The 22,005-nt window shown below is 41.5% G+C and overlaps 1 protein-coding gene across 5 annotated transcripts in view; it reads right to left on the bottom strand.

Annotated features, from left to right (window-relative positions):
* Nucleotides 1-22,005, bottom strand: part of SLC20A2 (solute carrier family 20 member 2) — an 81,354-nt gene that overhangs the window by 57,762 nt on the left and 1,587 nt on the right. Inside the window, exon 1 of one of the 5 annotated variants that reach the window (XM_039539814.1) lies at nt 21,931-22,004. The exons of 1 other annotated variant lie outside the window; for it this stretch is intronic. The gene's annotated coding sequence lies outside the window, so the exon portion shown is untranslated. Of the gene's footprint in view, nt 1-1,466; nt 1,595-21,141; nt 21,321-21,930; nt 22,005 lie in introns of those variants that run through there. 3 more of the 5 variants (XM_039539820.1, XM_039539815.1, XM_039539818.1) reach the window with 3 other exon arrangements.

Here is a 22,005-nt window from a genome sequence, read left to right on the forward strand (position 1 = left end):
CAAATGTAACAAATAGTACCCTTTAGAAAAATTTAGATGATTGCAAGACAACAGGATTTCCCCCCTGCAGTGTTCAAAACAATAGACATTTCTCTTTAAGTAATCACATTTGATCATAATGAAAAGCAAGTTCACTGCTAGCTACCACTAGTTGAGAGGTCTGTCTAAAAATTTAGTACACTGGAGCACTTGGTAGGTTATTACACACCCCTCAAACTCTCATGTAATCGTGTTTTTCATTCAAAAAGAGTGTCAAGTTTTCCTTCTTGATCTATAGCTCTACGGACTTTACAGCATCCCACAGATCTTGCACGCCATTCTATTACCATCAAATACAGCTTGTAACTGAAGATACAAGCAAATTAAAATTCACATTAATAGTTCTGATCTTCCCTTGCTCCTCCACAGGCCACAACACTCACCCATTATCTATTTAAGCTGCAGATATTATACCACCTTTCATATCATGGATGTAATTCAAGTGGTTCTAGGCAAAGAACATCCCTATATGGCTCCAAATTACAGGCATAGCATTTGTCACAGGGCCAACTATGATACAAGTTTTATGCTCCAGGACACCAGAGGTGCCCTGACTTCTTTTAAAAAAAAACAACCCAACACTGTACACATAGAAGCAGTCAGTATATCAGCCAATTCCTATTTCAGCTACAGCCCTCCTGTTAAAGTTTAAGAAGGCTTTAAGCAATTACTTTGCAGGGCAGCACTACTGCTATTCATAGTTTTGTAAGGACTCAGATCAAGTTTAACATGGGTGGGGGAGGGTCTGAGCTTCTGCTACTAAAATTTCCAGAGGATACTTTCATTTATTAGTTCCTACTGTTCCTCCCTCTCCCACTGAAAGGTTAAAAATACTTGCCCCCATCTCAGCTAAAAAATTCCTTTACACATATTTTTAAGATCAAGCTTCTCCGTACTGTTCCTGTTCAACCCATACAAAATACTAAACATGGGCATTTTGTTCCGTTGGTGAAATGAATTCAGAACGTTTGCAGAAAAGAGTCACTGAAAATACAAACAGCAGTTATGTTTAACTAGTTATTTGAAGAGGTTCAATTCACCATATAAAGAAATCAAAGAAATAGGCTGAGGAAACAAATGCAAGCAGCTACAAGTCCTTGTTGCTCGTTCGGTTTTAAATTAAAAACTGTTGCTGGAAGAACTGAGATTTTGTCCTGCAGTAAATGAGAAAAAACTTTCTAATGAATCAAACCTTTTTATTGTTTGACACTACAGACTTGAGTTCCTGAACTAGAAACCAAACAATAAGTACTGAAGGATACCAAAAATAGATTTTGTAAAGACACACAGATCTTGAAAATTCAACTAATATTTACAGGCGGTTTCAAAGAGAAAGAGGAGCTAATTCTGGTTGTATACAGAGTCTGAAATCTAAAATAGATATCTTATCACATTCGGCAGAGCCACAACTGAACATACAAACTTACATAGGGTAAACAGTTCTACAACTTACACAGCAGCTCCTGGATAAAATTAACTCCAACACAGAAGACAGCCAAGACAACACCGACAAGCAACAACGTGTGTCCAGGGATTTATTCACTAAGTGAAAATCTGCCTCTTCTTAACAAGTTATTCTGCCGGGGGGCGGGCACTGATCAAACAACATAGCGTCATGATTATATTAACCATACAAACCAATCCAATAAATCTCATCTTAAACAATGTTCTCTTCCACCCCCCTCCCTTTCAAAGCACTGGCACAGATAGGGGGAAAATCTCATTTTCAGAAGTCACTGCTTGGATTTTTAGCACTATCAAGTAGTTTTAAAAAGTTACAAGTCTGCTATTCAAAAGCAGGACCAAGTATCTTATCTATTTCACATTATGAAAACTGCATTAACAGTACTAAAGAGATGTTTGCTTGTGTGTAACTTTGCTCATGTGAGTAGTAGTTCCATTGGCTTGTATGGGACAACTCAGAGTGCATAAAGTTAAGCATATGCATGAATTTTTACAGGACTGAGGCCCAAGCACACAAAACTTTGTTATAACACTTCACATTAAAATACCCAATCAAAATTCCTTGATCCATTTTCCTACAAATTAAAAAGTCTTATTAATATACATTAGCAAAGATTTAATTCTTTGCTCCCCCCCCTCGCCTCCAAAGGAGCACCTGGGTTAGCTTTATAAAAGATATTTGCATTACTATTTTAAGTTTAACATACAATTGAAAAACTGATTTATATGAAAAAATATTTACTGTAAAATTTCAATCATAATGTTTCAGATTTCAGTAAACTTAATTTGACAGTTTTCAGGTTTACCAATAAATTATGTTCTAAATTGAACATTTTGACCAAAACATGTAGAACTTGATGCATAGTTATGATCCTAGTTCTAGTCCAGGGGTAGGCAAACTATGGCACAGGTGCCAAAGGCGGCATGTGAGCTGATTTTCAGTGGCACTCACGCTGCCCGGGTCCTGGCCACCGGTTCAGGGTGCTCTGCATTTTCATTTAATTTTAAATTAAGCTTCTTAACCATTTTAAAAACCTTATTTACTTTACATACAACAATAGTATAGTTATATATTATAAACTTATAGAAAGAGACCTTCTAAAAACGTTAAAATGTATTACTGGCATGCGAAACCTTAAATTAAGAGTGAATAAATGAAGACTCGGCATACCACTTCTGAAAGCTTGCCGACCCCTGTTCTAGTCCATATTTAGGTGTCTAAAAAGTGGCTTGATTTTAAAAAGTACTGAAAGCAATGGGATTTGCTGGGTGGTAAACACTTGGGAAAAATCAGGCCATCGATATCGGTGCCTACATATGGATTTAGGAGGCTAACTATGCAGCCAGTTCTGAAAATCCAACCCTTAAAATTTTTGAATAAAGTATCTTTCCTAGTAAGGAGTGTTTAGAGATGTCTAAACTAGTTGTCTGTTCCCAGATTAAGTAGGTGATCATAGTCATCCATGTGTAACTTAGTGAAACTGAAAGTTACTCAGTTCTTTACAAGGAGTCTCAGACATTCTAGCAAGTCTACATTGTATTCCACATAAAGAATCAGCAGGGCAAAACTCCAGTTACAAAACAACAACGCATAGTCGCCTAAAGTCAAAGATAAAATTCAGTCCTCTCTTCCAGTCAACAATCCCCCATAGAAAACATTGCCTTAATTATGTTCAAGATCCAAAATGCTATTAAGCTTGCATTACACTTGATAATTTAGTTAAGAAATCACAGCGCTGTGTTTGGTTGTAGAGTGTTTCCTTTTGATTCTAGAATAACTGATGACTATGCTCACAAGTTTCAGGCGTGAAAGCCTGAAGCACCTGGAACTTTCCTATTGGCCTTTCCATACCTATTGACACTGTTTTAATAATACAGACCAGGGTTCAATCCTGCAGATTCTTACACATCTGATTAAAGGTACTCTCAAGTAATCCTAATGAAGGGACTCCTCATGGTTGAATACACTATCACGATCAATGTCTGTAGCATTGAGCCCCAGGTTTGATGGGGGAAGGAATGCAAAATATCCACTTTTTGGAACAGTCTTTAGCATGTAAAGACAGAGATGGATTTAAAATATATTCCTTCTGTTTGTCACTGCTGGCCTGTTGACATCTGGCTTGATAAAACTCCAGTATATATATCCCTCTTGAAGTCTCATCTATCTCTTCTGTTCCAGCTGTGAAGTGAGAATTTCCAAGAATGAAACCCCAAACCCAACCCTAATTCTCACAAACTCCCACTCAGTAAAAATAAATGAATGCACCCAGATTAAAAGAATTACTTATGTCTGGTTTAACAGATATATTTACTGCTAATCAAAAAATCAGGATTTCCAACCCCCATTTCCAACTCAGGCCCAAGAGCGCAGTTGTCTGTGGTTGTTTTTCGTGCAACTTTCCACAGGCTGGCCCTGTCACCGAGATTATTTTATCCTTCATTTTAAACTGCATAGACAAAAAATATCTAAACCTTTAAATCAAAGAAAAGTAAACATAATAAAAGGAAACCTCTTTAAAGTTTTTGTTCTGTTTAATCAACATCATGGACCTCACTCAGGAGAAAACTCATAAACCCAGAAAGGTTTTCTATCACATTTAAAATATGAATATGTAATATAGCATACCACTGAAGAAACAGGTAAAGCAAAGAATAAAAACAAAAAATTATGAGGAACAGATTTGAGTATGGAAAAACACCCTAATTCCCATCAAAACTCAAATATCTAGCCCATTGAAATACAAAAGGTTTTGGTACAGTCTTCATCAAATCCATCTATTACAAGTTCCTCTAACAGCTCCTTGGTCTAGACAAGATTCAACCATGGCATCTAATTTACCTTGTAATTTATTCAGAATCAACAAAAATATATTTCCACCATCCAAAATAACCCAGAATTGTGAAAACTGTCTGCTGCAATTCATGTTCAATTCTGGGCCATTGGGCTGTACGGCGGAGAACTTTATCAAATTCAAGCCACACTCTTCTTCATAGACTAATAAGAAAAAAATTAAAATAAGAAAGAAGCTGCTGACTGCACCACCTCCTAATCTGCTAATCCTGTGATTCTACTAATATTTGGGTTTCTAGAGGGATGTTTTCCCCTATATTCATAGGGATTTTCTCTTCTGATACCTTCAGCCACATCTCAAGATAGGAGAGTAGTAAAATCACACAAAGTCCCTCACTTTTACAGTAAAGCTTTAATAGATATCTTAAAAGAACACCAGTAACAAGAGTGCCTCAAAGGAATGCCTAGCTGAACAAGGTAAGTTTCATGAAACAAGCGAAGCTGGGAGAAACATCAGCAAGGGGTAGAGCCATATATAGACACTGATAAATGTTCAGGTTTTCATGTTCCAATCTAATGGATGGTAGCTGATTTTTTGTGCGTCAGCAGCTGAAGAATCCTGAAAAGGTTTTAGTATTGCATCAGGAGTAACTTCTCAGAACGGACGGTCTATCCAGGTGTTTATATGGTCCCATCACTGTAGTACTGGAGCGTCTCACATTAGTTGGGAGCTACTAATGGATCAGTATGCCATATACAGTAATACAGTGCATTTTTTAAAATGAATGTCACTGATAAAATCTCTAAAAGCAGACACTTTGAACCCAATTATAGTTTAGTAATTCAGTTACATGGGAATTTTCAGTTACATGAGAATTTTCATTGTTTCTTTACCTAGCAAAATAATACTGGTTTGAATACAGTTGTTGGCTAGGAAGATGAGTCAGGATATACTGTCCATTACGGTGTCTAAAATGTCTGTTCCCTTATCATAAACTCTAAACCATTTCCAACACATTAATAAATTCCTCTAATTACATTTATTTACTCCAAAGTGAAATTATACAAATTATTCATTAAAGAACTATACCTATCAACAACTAATCTTATAAATTTTTTATATATAAAAATCCCAACCCCCAAAGCCAAGCATTTAATCATGAGGCAAAAAATAACAAACAGTTTATTAAGGGTAGGACACCATTACAGTTACATTGTTTTCTTCAGATTAGAAAGACCAGCAGATTTCTTATCTACCTTCATCAGAAACACTATTAAATACAGAAAACTATATTAAACGTTAAGATTTTAAACGTACATGTCAAGCAAACTTTAAATGCCCCCTTGCACATACTGATTATAAACAATGAGGTATAATTACATGATCATAACATATTAAGCAATATCATGTGTAGCTTGAAAATCACTCAAGTAGTGCAGAACATGGCTAGCTGTTATTTGGAGATGCTTCATACAGGGGCCAAGATGTTAAAAAATAAGAACCTAAAGTTATGCTTCTGAATAAGTAACCTGACTTTCAGAAGTTCTGAACACCCAGCAGCTCCCCACTAACATCAATGGGAGTTGCTGGCCATTCTGACTTTTGAAAATCACTTTATTTATTCAAGACCCAAAACTTTAGGTGATTTTTGAACAGCTTGGCAAAAGTATTTAGCAGTACTTCACATGATACCTGTGCACCATGGTCTCCAAGGGCTTCCCAATTCATTTTAAGGTGCAATTCAAGGTGATGGTTTCAACTTCTAAATCCCTATATGATTTGGGCCAAAGCTACTTTAGATCACCTCTCACTCTGCCTCATACTGTGGCCAGTGGAATCAATTCAAGTGCCTCAGCAAACAGTTCCTTGGTTTAGACGGGAAGAAGCTGATCACAAGCTCTGCTCAGTGAAGAACACTCAACTCTGGAACATGCCTTCAACCTTTGGTCACGCAAAGCCAACGTCCATTGGCCTAGGCAGCACAGGAACAAGCTTATCCTGTTTCCCCAGGAGCTTGAAGAGGAGCAGGGATTTGAGGAGAAGAGAAGTTGGGAAGTAAAAGTTCCTAGTTCTTTTGGGCTGAACATTTTGGGAAGACTGATAAACTTTAAAAAAATTGAACTGGTTATTTGATATTGACATGCACCTAGAGTACAGGACAGGAACATTTTATAAAGTAAATATACCATGGGGCAAATAGAACGAGAGGAGACTGGAGTTTTTTCCTCGGATTTAAATGCACATTTATAATATTTTATATTACAAGTTGCTTTGTTAAATATAAGCAAAGCCCAGCTATGCCATGTTCTGTAACTGGTACATGCTGAAAACTTCTCTAGGAACTTGCTATGTTCCTATAAAAAGAAAATCTGTTTCCAAAATACAAAGAAGCAGCTATCCAATCAAGAAAAATCTAAGTGCAGTGAACTCATACTTCTTCTGAGAGTGAATTCAAAGGAAAGTCAGGATTGTATTAAAGACACAGATATGAGTTCTATTTTTTTTAAATTTCCAGAACAGAGAAACAAGAAGTGTTATAGTTCATGGATGAAGGAGAAGAACAAAAAAAAAGTTATGTGCTGTATGTGGAACGTCCTCTCTCAGATCCTGCAGTCCCTGCTTCCTCCTATAATGACTGGATCTACATTTCCCTCTTCTTTGCCCATGCTCTTCTCACAGGGCTTGGTCTCAGAAACATCCAATGCCTGCAATGAAAACTTGAGCCAACTTCTTAAATTTGTGACTCTTCTTCATTCCGACTCATCCAACAGACTTCCATTTCCAAGAAGCTCCTCATCATGAGACCTGTATCTCAAGAAGCAAAACAGGAAACATCACAGGGGTGAAAAAAAGAAGGATGCACAACAACTTTCCTCTGTGTCTTTAATAAAATCCTAACTTTGATTTGAGATCCTTTTAGGAAAAAGGAATTTTATTTCAAGACCAGAGAGTTCCAATACTGCCAGCATTGGGGTCAACAGTACAATCTCTTCATTTGAGCCTCTGTCCATGATAACATGGTGAATAGGAGGAAAGCTTATGCTATCCTTACATGCCCTGGAGGATGGGATCTATTGCTAAAGCCTATGGATATAATCTCCAGCAGCCAATTCAGCTAAAAGAAGTTGCCGACTCATCCACTGCTGAATGAGATTTAAGTTCTTTCTATCCAGGTTTCATCTGCAGGACTGCCTAGATCTAGAATTCTATGCCACAATAATGGTGGAAAACATATTACACACCCCCAAAATGCAAATCTTTCCTCTAGGTTTCCTCACTGTATTTTCTCTTTCTAAGCCTGTCTTCTAGGGGGAAGAGTTCCAGGGCACAGACATTCTGATAATGTATCTTGTAAAACACGAGTGCAAAACAAATACGTAACTGCCACCCAGGCATATGCTCCACTGACCTTACAGTAATCTAACCATGAGGTTACAAAGGATTGTATTACTCTGTGAAGTCCACATCCCAAAACAAGTGTTGCAGGTTTCTGGTCTTTTTGCTAGTAGTTCCCCCAATCTACCAACATAACCCTCAGTTTTACCTCAGCTGGTTTATTCTCATCTGAGTCCTGAGACCAACCAGACTGCAGCACTTTCCAAGTCAAATGAGAGGAAAGCATAGCAATGAGAGTCACCCAGAGACTGGAGACACCCTAACCCAGAGTGCCTCACGGTCTCACATAGACACGGAATTGGAGGGGGTGACAGAACAGAACTCTGCAACAGTCACAAACCCCTCTAGGCAGAGGAGCAGTTACCCAAAACTGCTCTCTAATTCTTTCACAGAGAACAGAACAGATACTAAAGCAATTCCATCTGTCCCTACTAGGGGCAAGGCCATCTTTAAACACACACCAGCACCAAAATCCCTTCCCAAGAGAACCACAACACATTCCACTTTATCAGCTGCCATCCCAAATTCCTTAAATTCCAACTCCCATGAGTCTAACCTCCTGAGATTAAATACAAATCCCTCCTTCCCTCTTTAATCTATTTAATGATAGCATTCTAGCAACACAGGGACACTTTGCCCCACAACAGACTGCATAATTAACACCCCTCAACCTGCTCCAAATGACAGAGCAATCATGCCAGTTCCTCTTACACTTCTAGCAAGAAGGGATGAGCATACAGATGGGTTCTCACTCTCTATCGCCAGAGGGCTTGTGCTTTGAGGCTTGTAGATTACAGTAGATGAGGTGGCTCGGGACTAAAGCTTGGATGGATACAGAAAGAAACCTTATGATCTGTCCTCAGCGTCCTTTCCAGGGGGCATTTGAGAATCTGCTAGAGGGAAATCACAATAAATCCCAAGTGCTCAGGCATGACAGTGTTGAGGCCCGCCTGAAATATATTTGCATCATTTTTGTGAATTTCTCAAGAATCCCAGGCTCTCTCGAGTTGTTTTCTTCAAACAGACCTGTGATACAACCAGCCCACAAGATCGGTGCCTCGACCAGCATGCCACCTAACAAGTAACATGCTGACAGAGAAGAGGGCTACTACAGAGTTCAGGAGTTTAGCGGAATGCCATGGAGCAGAGACAGACAAAGAGTGGACTAAACTGAAAAAGTCCTCCACCCAGCAGAACATTAGGAATTTTCACCACTGGACTGAGAGGTACACTTTCCTCAGGTCTAACCTCACCAGCCAGTCTTCCTGCATCAGGGTATACCTCAAAACATGGATCTTCCACCACACTACATATTTGCATAAAGGGAGAAACTGGTATCTCTCCGTTTTAAATTGCCGTCTTCACCAGTCTCAGTGGACACAGATAAGTCTATCTGTATCCAAGAATCTTAATGGATACAGGTCTCTGTGTGTGCACGCATCCACATGCATGTATAGAGAGTACAGGACATCTAAGTACATTTTTTGAACATTATATGTGGAAAGACACCCGTGGGAAGTATCTAAGGATCTTGGAATAGCTGAGCCCAAATATACAAGAAAAATCAAACTCTGTCCACTACCTTGAAGCTCAGACCAGTGGAGACCTTTAATGATTTTTTTCAAGGAAGAGGAAAACATTTACTTACTAGAGGGCTGAGACCAACTTCGACCCTTGTTGTTGTGCCAATACTGCCAGGAGGATCCTCTAGCTCAGTAAAAACTGCTGGAACTATTAGCTCTATTAGTGTGCTCTGCCTTACTCTGACCATCAAAAGAGCAACCCCTTTTCTCTTCTGCCCTTGCTGAAATCCCCAGTGTTCGACAGAACACCCTTTAAAGTCAATTTGTACTTCAAACAACAAGGGTGTGTTCTTGTATTTCTTGATATCCTTAAGAAAACTAATCTGCAAAAAGCAGCCTGCTTGTACAAGATCTTAGTTCTTTATAATATATTACATACTTGTATTGCAGTAGTGCATAGAGCGATCCTGGGCTCCATAGTTGTGTAAGATGTTAGTATTACCAAGAAGGTATAGTCCTCTGGATCCTTTCTTTTAATACTTCAACGAAAGTTGTCATTTTTCATTAAAAAAAATATAGAAAACAGAGCCCTCAGTGTGCAGTAGCTTGCCTTGTAAAACTTCAAAGGACCCATCTCAATCCTTCTCATGGGAACTCTATCCAGATAGGACACCATAGCTGATCACAAGAACTGCCATATCAGATCAAGTCTGTGGTCTGTCTAATCTATAATCCTGGCTCTGACTGTGACCAGTACCAGATGCTTCAGAGGAAGATGCAAGAAATTCTATAGTGGACAATGATGTAATTTTCCCACAGGAGAAATTCCTTCCCAACCTCATCAGTTAGTATGAAGGTTTATATCCCTAATTTATTTTTAATCCTATTTAATATAACTCTGTGTGTTCTCATTATCTATATAAATGTCTAATCCTCCTTAGAAACTCACTAAGCTTTTGGCTTCAATAACATCATGTGGCATGAGTATGCACCGTGTATCAAGGTTTTTAATGTACTGCTTTTCAATTTAATTGAATGTCCTCTTGTTCTTGTAGTGGGAGAATGGGTGATGCTATTTACCTTCTCTATTCCATTCTTCATTCAAAGTCTCTCCATGCCTCTAATACTTTTCCATTATCCACCACTGAAGCCCCATATTTCTGCTGTATGTATTTTTGGATGGGGTGACCACGACTGAACACCATCTTCCAAGTGAGCGTGAGCTATTGGTTTATACATAAACAGCCCACTCAAACTTTAACAGAGGGCACTGGATACAGGCCCATTTCCCTTCTTTCCCAACATCTTTAACCAAGTAACAAATCATCCTAAATCGCTAAGCTCTATTAAGGACTAGTAAAACAAACTGGGGTAAAGTGAAATATAATTCCTCTCACTCTCAGTCGAGAAAAACCTGATGCCCAAGTTTATGAGGTTATGAGAAGGTTGGCATTTATTCAACCAATTGCTTTTCCCTCCGGATCCACTCATAAGTTCACCTTCCTGCTTCCCCCACTTTGTGTATCAGTATCAAGAGTTGATTTCTAGAGAAATGACCTTAAAATACCTTCCTTAAAAGCACTTGCCCCTTGTCCTCCTTCCCCTCCTGCAGGGGAGATCAACAGATTCTAAGGAATAATCAATAATGGTGCTGGCCCTTCCCCACTGCCCTTCACAAACCAAGAGGAACAAAGGTCCAAATCACACGTTGTAGCACAATGCTGCTCCCAGACCCCATAACCTCATCAACAATAGCGGAAATTCAAGCAGAGAAGTTTAGTGTTGGGCCCTCACGACATTGCTACTGTCCAAGCAGAATAGCAGTAGTGATGGAGAGCTCTGCTGCCTTCAGCTGTGGCAGAGATACTCTTACGAGCAGTAAGAGCAACACTGGTTCATCAGTTTTAGGTCATTAATGGACTTAGCATGCTAAAGCTTTGGGATCTGCAGAAACAGAGTCAGGATAAAGAAATCTGTTACAACACATAGGAGAGAGAGCTTTAGCTGCTACAATTTTCAATAAGTTGTGCTAGATATAGACAAAAAGTTGTGCACCTCTACCCCTTTATAATGCCATCCGTTATAACATGAATTTGGATATAACGCGGTAAAGCAGCGCTCCAGGGGAGCGAGGCCGTGCACTCTGGTGGATCAAATCAAGTTTGATATAACGCAGTTTCACCTAGAATGCGGTAAGATTTTTTGGCTCCCGAGGACAGTGTTATACCGAGGTAAAGGTGTATTTCTTACACTCTATATTTACCTAAAGCCAGAAAAAAAAATCCATCTTCCACATACAAGTCATGTAAATGTATCAATTAGAATAGTTATGGACATAGATTTTTCCAAGTCTTGCCCATGCACCAACTTCTATCAATGCACAGATCATCACCAAAAAGAAGGAAAATCTCTGCAAGTTTATTTAATGGCTCCACTGCTGTTTAACACGACAGACATGGGTAAAGAGGATAGGTAAAGATAGTCAAGAATCCCTTCTCTCCACCCCATCTCTTCCCACCTCCGAAAACAATCTAAGCCCTCCTCTTCTTCTAGCCATCCTTTCTTCATCTTAAACACTAAAGAAATGGATGTAGGAGGCTTATATCAGCTACCAATTTGTGTTCCTAATCTAAATTTTCCATTGAAGTTGAGCTACAAAAAAAATGCCCTTTTTATGCTTAAGTTTTCTATCTGCTGTCAATAAAATGTATTTACTAAGCTACTGCTTGATTTTATAAAACTAGTGTCTCAAATTAATTCTGATATTGCTCAACATGGCCTACAGCAATATCTTAATATAGTAAAAGGGAGTAGGTTAAACGCACTCACAGCTCCATGCTGGTTAAAGTTCACAACAGCTGCTCTATTCATGGAAAGACATCTGAGAAACATGCCATAAATAAAATGATCACATGGAACCCCCTTGCACAACCAGTGTACATCTTTCTACCCAGGAATTTAGACTTCACACCCCAGTGTGTCAGTCAAAAGAATATTACAGGCTATTCTTTCCAGATGATACAGGCGATATTTTAGTAAGCAGTACATCCACTTAGTGTTCAGTTCTCTCTAAAGATAACTTTCTATTTTGCATTACAAAAAAAAAAGTCTCTAGGATAATAGATGTTGAGTGCTGTATTTTAAAAACCCTCACTAATGATCTGTGGAAAGGGGGAATCAATCTATATAGTTGCTGACTAGGATTCCGACCTTGCCAACACTTATGCACATGCTTTATTTTACACATGAATGTAGCCCCACATGTAGTTAGGCACATTTGTGCGTGTAGGACTGGGGCCCTAGTCAGCACCTTAATGAGACTACCCATGTGAATAGTTAAGCATAAGTTTATGCAGAATCTAAGTTTGTATTTATATATACAAAGTTGATTTTGCTTCTACCACTCCGATTTCACTAAATCCTCCTAGTTTAAATCAATCCTCTGCTAAACCAAGCCTCCTAAAATGTATCATTCATATACCTCTGCCAGGGAGGAGTTGTTTTTTTTTAAAAGGGATGTGTGGGTGTAATTGACAAGAATGCTGGATAAGTATTTGAAAAATGGGGACATTTTTCAGTTATGAAAAGGTTACCAGGTTTTGCCACTGTGTATCTTAAATTAATAAAATGGGCTTGGCTCAGAAATTTAAAATTTCATCTATTGTTTTTCTAATTCAAGATTGGTTCCTTTGACTATTTGTCAAGTCTGTTAGTCTTGGAGTTTGGAATTATTTTTATTAAACTATAGTAACACCCTCAATTTTAGACATTCCACACAAAGGTCAGACGAAAAGCTAAGCTTTCATTCTTTCAAAAATACCTCGCTCCTAGCCCTTTACCTTGCCTAAAACCCTTCATAAAGATTGATAACACTCCCTACTGGCTGGCTAAATGCTCCCCGCACTTTCCACCTACTGGGATAAGCAGCATTTTTGACTCCCCCATCTCACAGCAGCCAAAGCCCTTCATTCTTTTTTACTCTTGGTATATCTTGCCTTCCTTACACCCTCTGCTGAAACAGCAGCAAAATCTTCCTCCCTTCACAACCTCCATCAGACAACTGCCATAGGCTTCAGTAACTCTGCTGGCATGCTATTAAGCTTTCAGTGCCTGCCCCTTCACGATCCCTCCCAAATGAGGGTGTCCCCAGGAAGGTAGGAAGGAGTGTTTGTGCTGCATTCAGCATCTGAAGGTGACACCAGGAAACACCCTTCCCTTCCGCCCTCCCACCCCAGCCCTTATAACACTTGTAGAGCAGGACTGGAAAGCAGATGATCTTACCTCCACTCTCATGAGTCTGAAGCACTAAGCCTTCTATTTCTAAGCAGCAGCTGTCTCATGTCCACATCAAAGGCTACATCTTCAGTCAAAGAACCACCATGTCAGTGAACCAGGTTACAACATAAGGGCACCTCCTACCATGGTTAAAACACAGTCCAAGCATGTAATGTGGACAGAATAGTCTTTTACTCATTTCCTCAAACTATAGGCATGACTAAACTGAGACCTGGAGTGGTCAATCTTGTAGCCAGGTCTTCTCACACTACTGTTCTTGCAGTGCATTGGGCCAAAGACAGAAGGGAGCTAATTCTGCTGTGTTTCCCTCCAACAAAAGTTACTTCTTGCCCCACCCCGGGGAAGGCATGTAGTGATAGTCTTCTGTCTCTCACATGAGGAAGGTAAGTAGTGGCAAACTCTTCAACTCTCCCCTGCACAGGGGCTGGGCAGCAGAATATTCACCTTAGTGGGGGCTTGCAATTGCATCTTGCCCCATGGCTATGGCACTCCTGACCTCAGAGGAATTTTAAAAGAGGGAGTCATGCTTCAGGAAGCAGAGAATCATGAGACCATGACAAGCCTCCCTACTGATCACACAAAATTAGGCTGCTTTAGAAGGGGAGCACACTGGAGCCCAGCACAATCAGCTGGGCTTCTGGTCGATCCTGCCCATTCATATATACATGTAAGTAAAATTATCGAGTTATAAAAAGATTCATAACAGTGTCAAAAGGAATCACCATGACTAATGATTTAAGGTTACAAAAGAGACTTCCGCACAAGGCATCCTGGGGTGAAGGCATCATTAATATTATTTATTTGTATTTCTTAGTGCCTAGGACCAGGACCCCACTGTGCTAGGTGCTGTACAAACACAGAATAAAAACAATCCCTGTCCCAAAGAGCTTACAATCCAAGTATAAAACAAGAGACAATAGATGGATGCAGACAGGGGAGTACAAGTAAACCATGCAACAATACTGTTCAGCATGATAGGCTGTGATCTTATCAGGATTGTCTTCCCACTTTCAGAGCCCCTAGTGTTGTTGGGCAGTGTAAGTCCTGCAGAGGTTTCTTCTGTGGTTCTTACAATGTATCACGTGGAGGCTTAAAACCAAGTTCTGACAGAGTTTAACATCTTGTAAGCACAATGCCCTGGAGCTCCTGGGCCATACCATGATTTTTGTAAGGCTTTTTATACGGTCCCACATGACATTCTCATAAGCAAACTAAAGAAGCGTAATCTAGAAATGATTATACAGTGGGTGCGCATCTGCTTGAAAGACTGTACTCAAGGAATAGTTAGCAATGGTTCACTGTCAAACTGGGAGAGCATATCTATTGGGTCCTGCAGGGGTCAGTCATGGGTCTGGTACTATTCAGTGTTTTCATTAATGGCTTGGATAATGGAGTGGAGAGTACACTTATAAAATCTGTGGATGACACCAACTAGGGTGAGGGTATGGCTACACTTGCGAGTTGCAGCGCTGGTGGAGGCTTTCCAGCGCTGCAATTAGTAAGTGGCCACACCTGCAGGGCACGTCCAGCACTGCAACTCCCTGGCTGCAGCGCTGGCCGTACACCTCACTCAGCATGGGCAATAAGGATTGCAGCGCTGGTCATCAAGTGTGGCCACACACCAGCGCTGTTATTGGCCTCCAGGGTATAAGGGTGTATCCCAGAATGCTTTTAACTAAATTACTCCCTTTGTTTTGTTATGCAGCCTCTCTTTGTTTTGTTGTGAACCTCCGGAGCTGCTCTACCGGAGCTGCTTATCAGCTCCTGTTTGCTGTGATCAATCTGTGAACAATCAAATGAGATCCTCCTCCCTGCGTGATTCACAGGGGTTGAGTGTTTGCATTTTGCTTCACCAGCAGCGAGAAAAGGAGTCATTCACAGGGGTTGAGTGTTTGCTTTGCTTGAGAGAAACGGGGGGAGGGGGCAGAGGGGGGAAAGAGAGTATGTTGGATGCAGGCTGTTTGCAGTTAACAGTAAGGGGATGGGAAAATTTTCTGATTTTGCACAGTGTCAGTTCCAAAAATCCACTCTCTCTTTCCCCCACACCCCGGTCCCTGTCACACTGCCCCACACCCCCCTCTTTTGAAAAGCACGTTGCTGCCACTTGAATGCTGGGATAGCTGCCCATAATTCATCACTCCCAACAGCGCTGCAAATGCTGCAAATGTGGCCACACTGCAGCGCTGGTAGCTGTGAGTGTGGCCACACAGCAGCGCTGGCCCTGCACAGCTGGACGACCAGCTGCAACTACCAGCGCTGCAGATTTGTAAGTGTAGCCATACCCTGAGACTGAAAGCACTTTGGAGAACAGGATTAGAATTCAAAACAATCCTGACAAATTAGAAAATTGGTCTGAAATCAACAAGATGAAATCCAATATGTGCAAAGTACTACAATTAGGAAGGAAAAATCAAATGCATAACTATGAAACGGGGAATAACCAGCTAAATGGTAGTTCTGCTGAAAAGGATTTGGGGGTTATAGTGGATCACAAATAGAATACGAGTCAATCATGTGAGGTAGCTGAGAAAAAGGCTCTGGGGTGTATTAACACAAATGTCATACGTCAGACTTGGAAGGTAATTCCACCCCACTCTACTCAGCACTGGTGAGGCCTCAGCTGTCTCCAATTCTGGGCACCACCCTTCAGCAAACATGTGGACAAACTGGAGAGTCCAGAGGAGAGCAACAAGGTTTAGAAAATCTGACCTATGAGGAAAAGTAAAAACAACAACTGGGCGTGTTTAGTCTTGTGAAAAGATGACTAAGGGGGGAACCAGTCACCTTACCACAAACTTCAAATATGTTAAGGGCTGTTATAAAGAAGATAGTGATCAATTGTTCTCCACATCCACTGAAGACAGAACAAGAAGTAAAAAGCTTGAACTACAGGAAGGGAGATTTAGGTTAAATATTAGGAAAACTTTCTAACTATAAGGGTAGTTAAGCTCTTCCAAAGGAGGTTGTGGAATCCCCATCATGGGATGTTTGAAGAACAGGTTGGACAAACTCCTGTCAGTGGTGGTCTAGGGTTACTTGACCCTGTCTCAACACAAGGGGTTAGACTCGATGATCTCTCAAAGTCCCACATTTCTCATCAGGTGTAAACTGGCATAGCTCCATTGATTTCAGTGGAGATATGCCAATTTACACCAGGCTGAGGATGTGACCGTATTAATTTTAGCAAAGCTTGAAATATGTCTGTGTGTGTCGGTGGGAATATTTCAATTATCGTAACTGGCAAAGTTCATTAGAAAACGTAAGCGCTCCTATATGATTGTTCTCACAAACAATACAAGTATCTGACTCCTAAGAACCACATTTGCAGCTTCATTAAATTTATAAGCTCTGCCAGCAGAATTTAGGTATGCACAATACTAAGCAAAACCATAATTTTAGTTATGACCAAAAGATTATTTTTTACCACTCAAACAACAGAAGTGCTTAAATTAGGATAGTTAAGATTAGTTAAAATTATAGGACCTCATTTTCAAAAAAGCCTGGCACCTAACAGCTCCTGTTTAGGCATCTAATTAAGTGGCCATATTTTCAAGAGCCTCAGCACCTAACAACTCCCCTGGAGAGCAGTGAGAGTTGCCAGACGCCGTGCAATTTTAAAAATCTAACCTGTAATTTACAGAAAGTAGTTAATGTTTATAAAGTACTTTGAAGACAGAAAGCACTACACTTGTTTAGTATTGCATCGCTTACCTTAGCTCTGTTACTTTTAGCATTTAATTCAATATTCTCAGACTGATGGTATCACTTCTTAAAAAACCCTGGAGTTGTGTGCAAAAAGCAGTTAAAAACATTTGCAGCCATAACCCTGGAACATCAATGTTACAGTTGAACAAAACCAGATTACGAAAGCTCTCCTTTACACACTTTCTGTGATTATACAGCACTACCTTGTATCTAGATTCCATAACATCTTTTTTATATAGGGCTGAGCAATCTAACAGGAAATATAATTATCCGTCTCTATGTAACATTCTCCAAAACAAATGCAGCTTACGTAAAACCTGGCACACAGTTTTTAAAAGATCACAAATATGTCCTGTCCAATGAGATCCAATAATCTAGTAAGAATAAAGTCAACAGGAAAATTAGTAATGAGACATCCTGTATGTTCTTATTAGTCAAGCTATTATGAATTGATGCAGGAAATTTGATTTATCATTTCAACACCAGATGCTACAATATTACATATGTCCCTTTGTTGGTATAGGTCTTTATTACCATGAAAGTAACTAGCTTTTTCACATAGTCAATATTGACAATTAACTGGTAAATGCTAAAGACATCTTACAAATGTATAATCTAAACTGTACATGTTTAAAAGTTACCTGCTGGCTGCTTTGTCTGCATTGTTAAGTTCAGAACAACAGTACTCTCCCTCACATCTACCCTAAACTATCACACAACATTAAATATAATACAGGAATCAAACGATGTAGTGAATGATTTGCTGAAATTTAATGTAGTATTACCCAACAGACGGGAAAAAAATATAACCACTTCTCTCATTCATGGTTCAAGCACCATTCTTCACAAGCCACTACAAGTAGTGATTTCTTTACTGTAAAATATATGTATTCTGGACAACAAGATTTCTCTCTTCTTGCTCCATCTTAAAATAACCAAACTATCTTGGCTCTTCAAAGAAAAGGTCATAAGAGCTAAACCTAATCTGTTTTAATATCTGTACCCTGATTCCATGAAAACAAACACAGCTTCATACTATTACAGAATTTCTGAACATTTCACAGTTGCTCCCAGCTCGGTTTAGCAGAAACCTGGAAAATTCTTAGCTACTGTACATAGAAAGATAATTTTGATTAGTAAATTGGAAAGATTTTTTAAAATATTTTATTAAAACAAACAAACAAGGAGTATTAGAGATAGTTGATAGACATAGCCATGCTTCCATTTTACAGATTAGTGAGTACCATGAGTAGGACTCCAGTTTTCCAAACACTATTTTTTATAATTTTAAACAAATCCAGAAAATTACAAGTATTTACTCAAGGATTCAACATCTTATTTCTCAGTCTGTAAGCCAGTTCTTTTCACTGATGACAGTGTGAAACTTCTGAAATCCAGTCATGAACCATCAGGACCTTTTCCATTTCCATTATTGTGAGATATGTATTGTACAGAAAAGGAATATTCAGAACTCTCTGCTTGTGTGAAGTTGAGTCATCTTCTGGAGGGGTATTGAAAAGAACCATCCATGGACCCAGTGGATACAGTATTTGGATTCATTTACTGTATTGTACGCAGTATGTTGGATGCTAAACTATTGCCTGCCCATGTAACATTACTACCAACTAAAGGACAGTAATTTTGGTTGTTTCCACTACATTAATTTTGCAAGCCCATATTTCTCAATCCCTTCCCACACAGAGACTAATACATCTCTTTGTCCCTTTTTCCCCCTTTTCCTCAACTAGGAACGAAAGCAACTTCTCTACTAGTCAGTCTACACGGATGCTGGAACCAGGGACTTTGCAAGAGCCATCTTTAAAGGGAGAAATTGAAACTAGTCAATTTCACAAAAAGCAAAAATTATTTTGGTTATCTCTGCTCTGCCCATGCTCCCTAGCAACCCTTCTCCTCCCCTTCCTCCCTCCCCTCTCATCCCCTTCCTCCCTCCCCTCTCATTCCCCCAGACACCCCCCCCAAAAGCACCAAGGGGGAAAAACCCTCCCAACATTTTTGATTATTTAAAACTTGCATCTCCTATTTTGTGGAAAAAACACAAACAGGAGAAATTGACAGACTTCATGTGAAATAAGAGTGTACAAAGTGGAAAAAAATATATTTTCCTCTGATTTATTTCAGTTAAGGTAATGGACATTTTACTAGTAATACTAATAGGTACAATATTTTAGATGAGATTTAAGTTTCTAGTAAGATTATATTTAAAAGGTTATGTCAAGACTGCCATATTTCCATAAACTGTATTATAAAGCCATGGTAATCAACTAGCAGCTGTTCCCAAACTTTATTGGTTCATATACTACCTTCTTAAAAATTGTTGTGAAGTGAGTTGATAGAACATCAAATTCACGTACCGCCAATGGTTTACACACATCTGTTTGGGAATGCTCGAACTAGTGGATAACCTGTTCTTACTAACACAGATTCAGTGTGAAGGCAGACAAGGTCTATGCACAGTCAATCACACTACATCCCTAGCATTTGTTTTAGATAGGGACAGCATTTCCTACCTCCCCAGTCTTCTGATTACAGGGACTGATTTTAATGAGAGACTGCACATTTTCATTGATAGTTAAGCATTTTATTCTTAAATTCCTTCAGAACTACTGGGTATATATCATCCAGTCCTAGTAACTTGTTATTTTTCCAGTATCTCCTCTTTTGACATATCAGTCCCTGACAGTATCTGAACTTTCATGCCTAAAAATCATAGGTCTGGGGCAGGTCTGTGATGAAGCCTAATGCAAAGAATCATTAGTTTTCCACAATGAACATTTCCTCTTAATTGCTCCCTTTACTCTTTGCTAGCTCATGAACATAATTCTCACAGGCTTCTTGCTTCTAGAAGCTCTTGCTTATTAATTTCTTATTTGTTTATATCTCTGGATCTTTGCCCTTCAAGCGTATCACATGGACTAAGGATAAATCTACACTAGAAATGCTGTGGCTGTAGCCAGGGCCGTCGAGAGCAGGTTCTGGCCCCAGCGAAAAACAATTTTCAGGCCCCCCAGCAAGGGCAGACCGGCTAAACAGGGCCGACGAAGCCAGGGAAGCTGGGCCCCCTTCTGGACCGCCAGGCCCCAGTAATTTATACCAGCTTCCCCCACCCCCCTTTGGCCCTGGCTGTAGCATAGACATTTACTATAGCAATGGAGGGGGTTCTTCCATTGCTGTAGTAAATCCATCTCTCTGAGAAGCGATAGTTTGCCCACCCCGATCTATGGCCCATGGGCCGTCTTAAGCCGACCCTCAAGCTCCTGCTGCGGAGCGGGATCTGGGGCTTGCCCCCCTCTGGTGCTGCAGTTGGGGAGCAGGGTCGGGGCCACTCCACGCGGCTCCCAGAAGCAGCCGCATTGCCCCGCTCCGGTACTCCAGCCTGGAAGCAGGGTCAGGGACTGCCCCACATGGCTCCCAGAATCAGTGACATGGCCCCACTCTGGCTCCTATGCACTCCAATGGCCCCCTCCGGTGCTCCAATGGGAGCTGCAAGGGTGGTGCCTGTGGACGGGGCAGCATGCAGAGCTGCCTGGCCGTGCCTCTGCGTAGGAGCCAGTGAAAGGACATGCTGCTGCTTCCCGGAGCTGTTTGAGATAAGCGCCCTCCGGAGCCTTCACACCTGAGCCTCTCCTTATGCCCCAACCCCCTGCCCCAGCCCTGATCCCCCTCCCACCCTCTGAACCCCTTGATCCCAGCCCAAAGCACCCTCCTGCCCTCCAAACCCCTCAGACCCAGCCCAGAGCACTGTCCTACACCCCAAACTCCTCATCCCCAGCCCCCTTCCCCAACCCATTTTGTGAGCATTCACAGCCTGCCATACAACTTCTATTCCCAGATGTGGCCCTTGGGCCAAAAAGTTTGCCCACCCCTGTGATAGATCAAAAGAATTCTTCTATCTACTAGCTTACACGGGGCATGAAGTTTTTCGCAGCCCTGGGCGATGGGGTTGGGCTGATCCCTTTGTTCCGCAGACCTGCCCTAACTTGAATAGTCTCCAGCATCAGGGTACAATGTTTAGTTTCCCTAATCCTGCCTGCATGGATTTTTTTAACTACATTCTTTACTTTAAAAAACACAGTCTAAAGGTTAGTGACCGGTGTTTGCTGCCTGCGCCTGGCGGCGTGTCTCCGCACCATGACACGCACTGAAGCCGGCCCCGCGGACAGCCGCTGCGGAGAGTGTTGGGTTCGCTGGGGCCCACGCGGGCCGTGCTGTCTGAACACGGCCGGCCGGGGGGGGACCAGGCCCTCGCGCGGCTGGGCTGTAAGTGCGGCTTGAAACACCCGCTCTCGCTCCGGGGCAGCCCGGGGGCAGGTTCTCCTGGCCGGGGGGCTGGCGGCAGAACCCAGCTAGTGCGCTGGGACCCTGCCCCTGGGGGTCCCCCCACCTTACGGCGGGTCTCCTACGCTCCCCCCACGCAGCCTCGCGCCACGGGCGGGGGCCTGGCGCCGGGGAGCTGAGGGGGGTTGTGGCGCCAGGCGGGGCCCCGCGGGCTAGTGAGGGCCGGGCTGGGGCAGCCCATCACCCAGCGGGCTCCGGCGGCTGAGGAGCGGCGGTAACCTCCGCCCGGGGAGCCTGACTCCAAGCCCGCCCGCCCGCGCGCGGGACGCTGTGGCTCGGGGCGTTCCTCGCCCCAGGGCCGGACACACACCGGGGGGGGGAGGGGCTGCGCCGCGCGCGCGGCAGCTCCTACTTACCGCCCAGCCGGCGCCTTCCAGCCTCGCGCTCGGCACAGGCACAGCAGCCTCCCGCAGCGCGCGCGCGCGACCCGG

The sequence above is a fragment of the Mauremys reevesii genome, linkage group 5 (assembly GCF_016161935.1).
Source record: "Mauremys reevesii isolate NIE-2019 linkage group 5, ASM1616193v1, whole genome shotgun sequence".
Lineage (NCBI taxonomy): Eukaryota > Metazoa > Chordata > Testudines > Geoemydidae > Mauremys > Mauremys reevesii.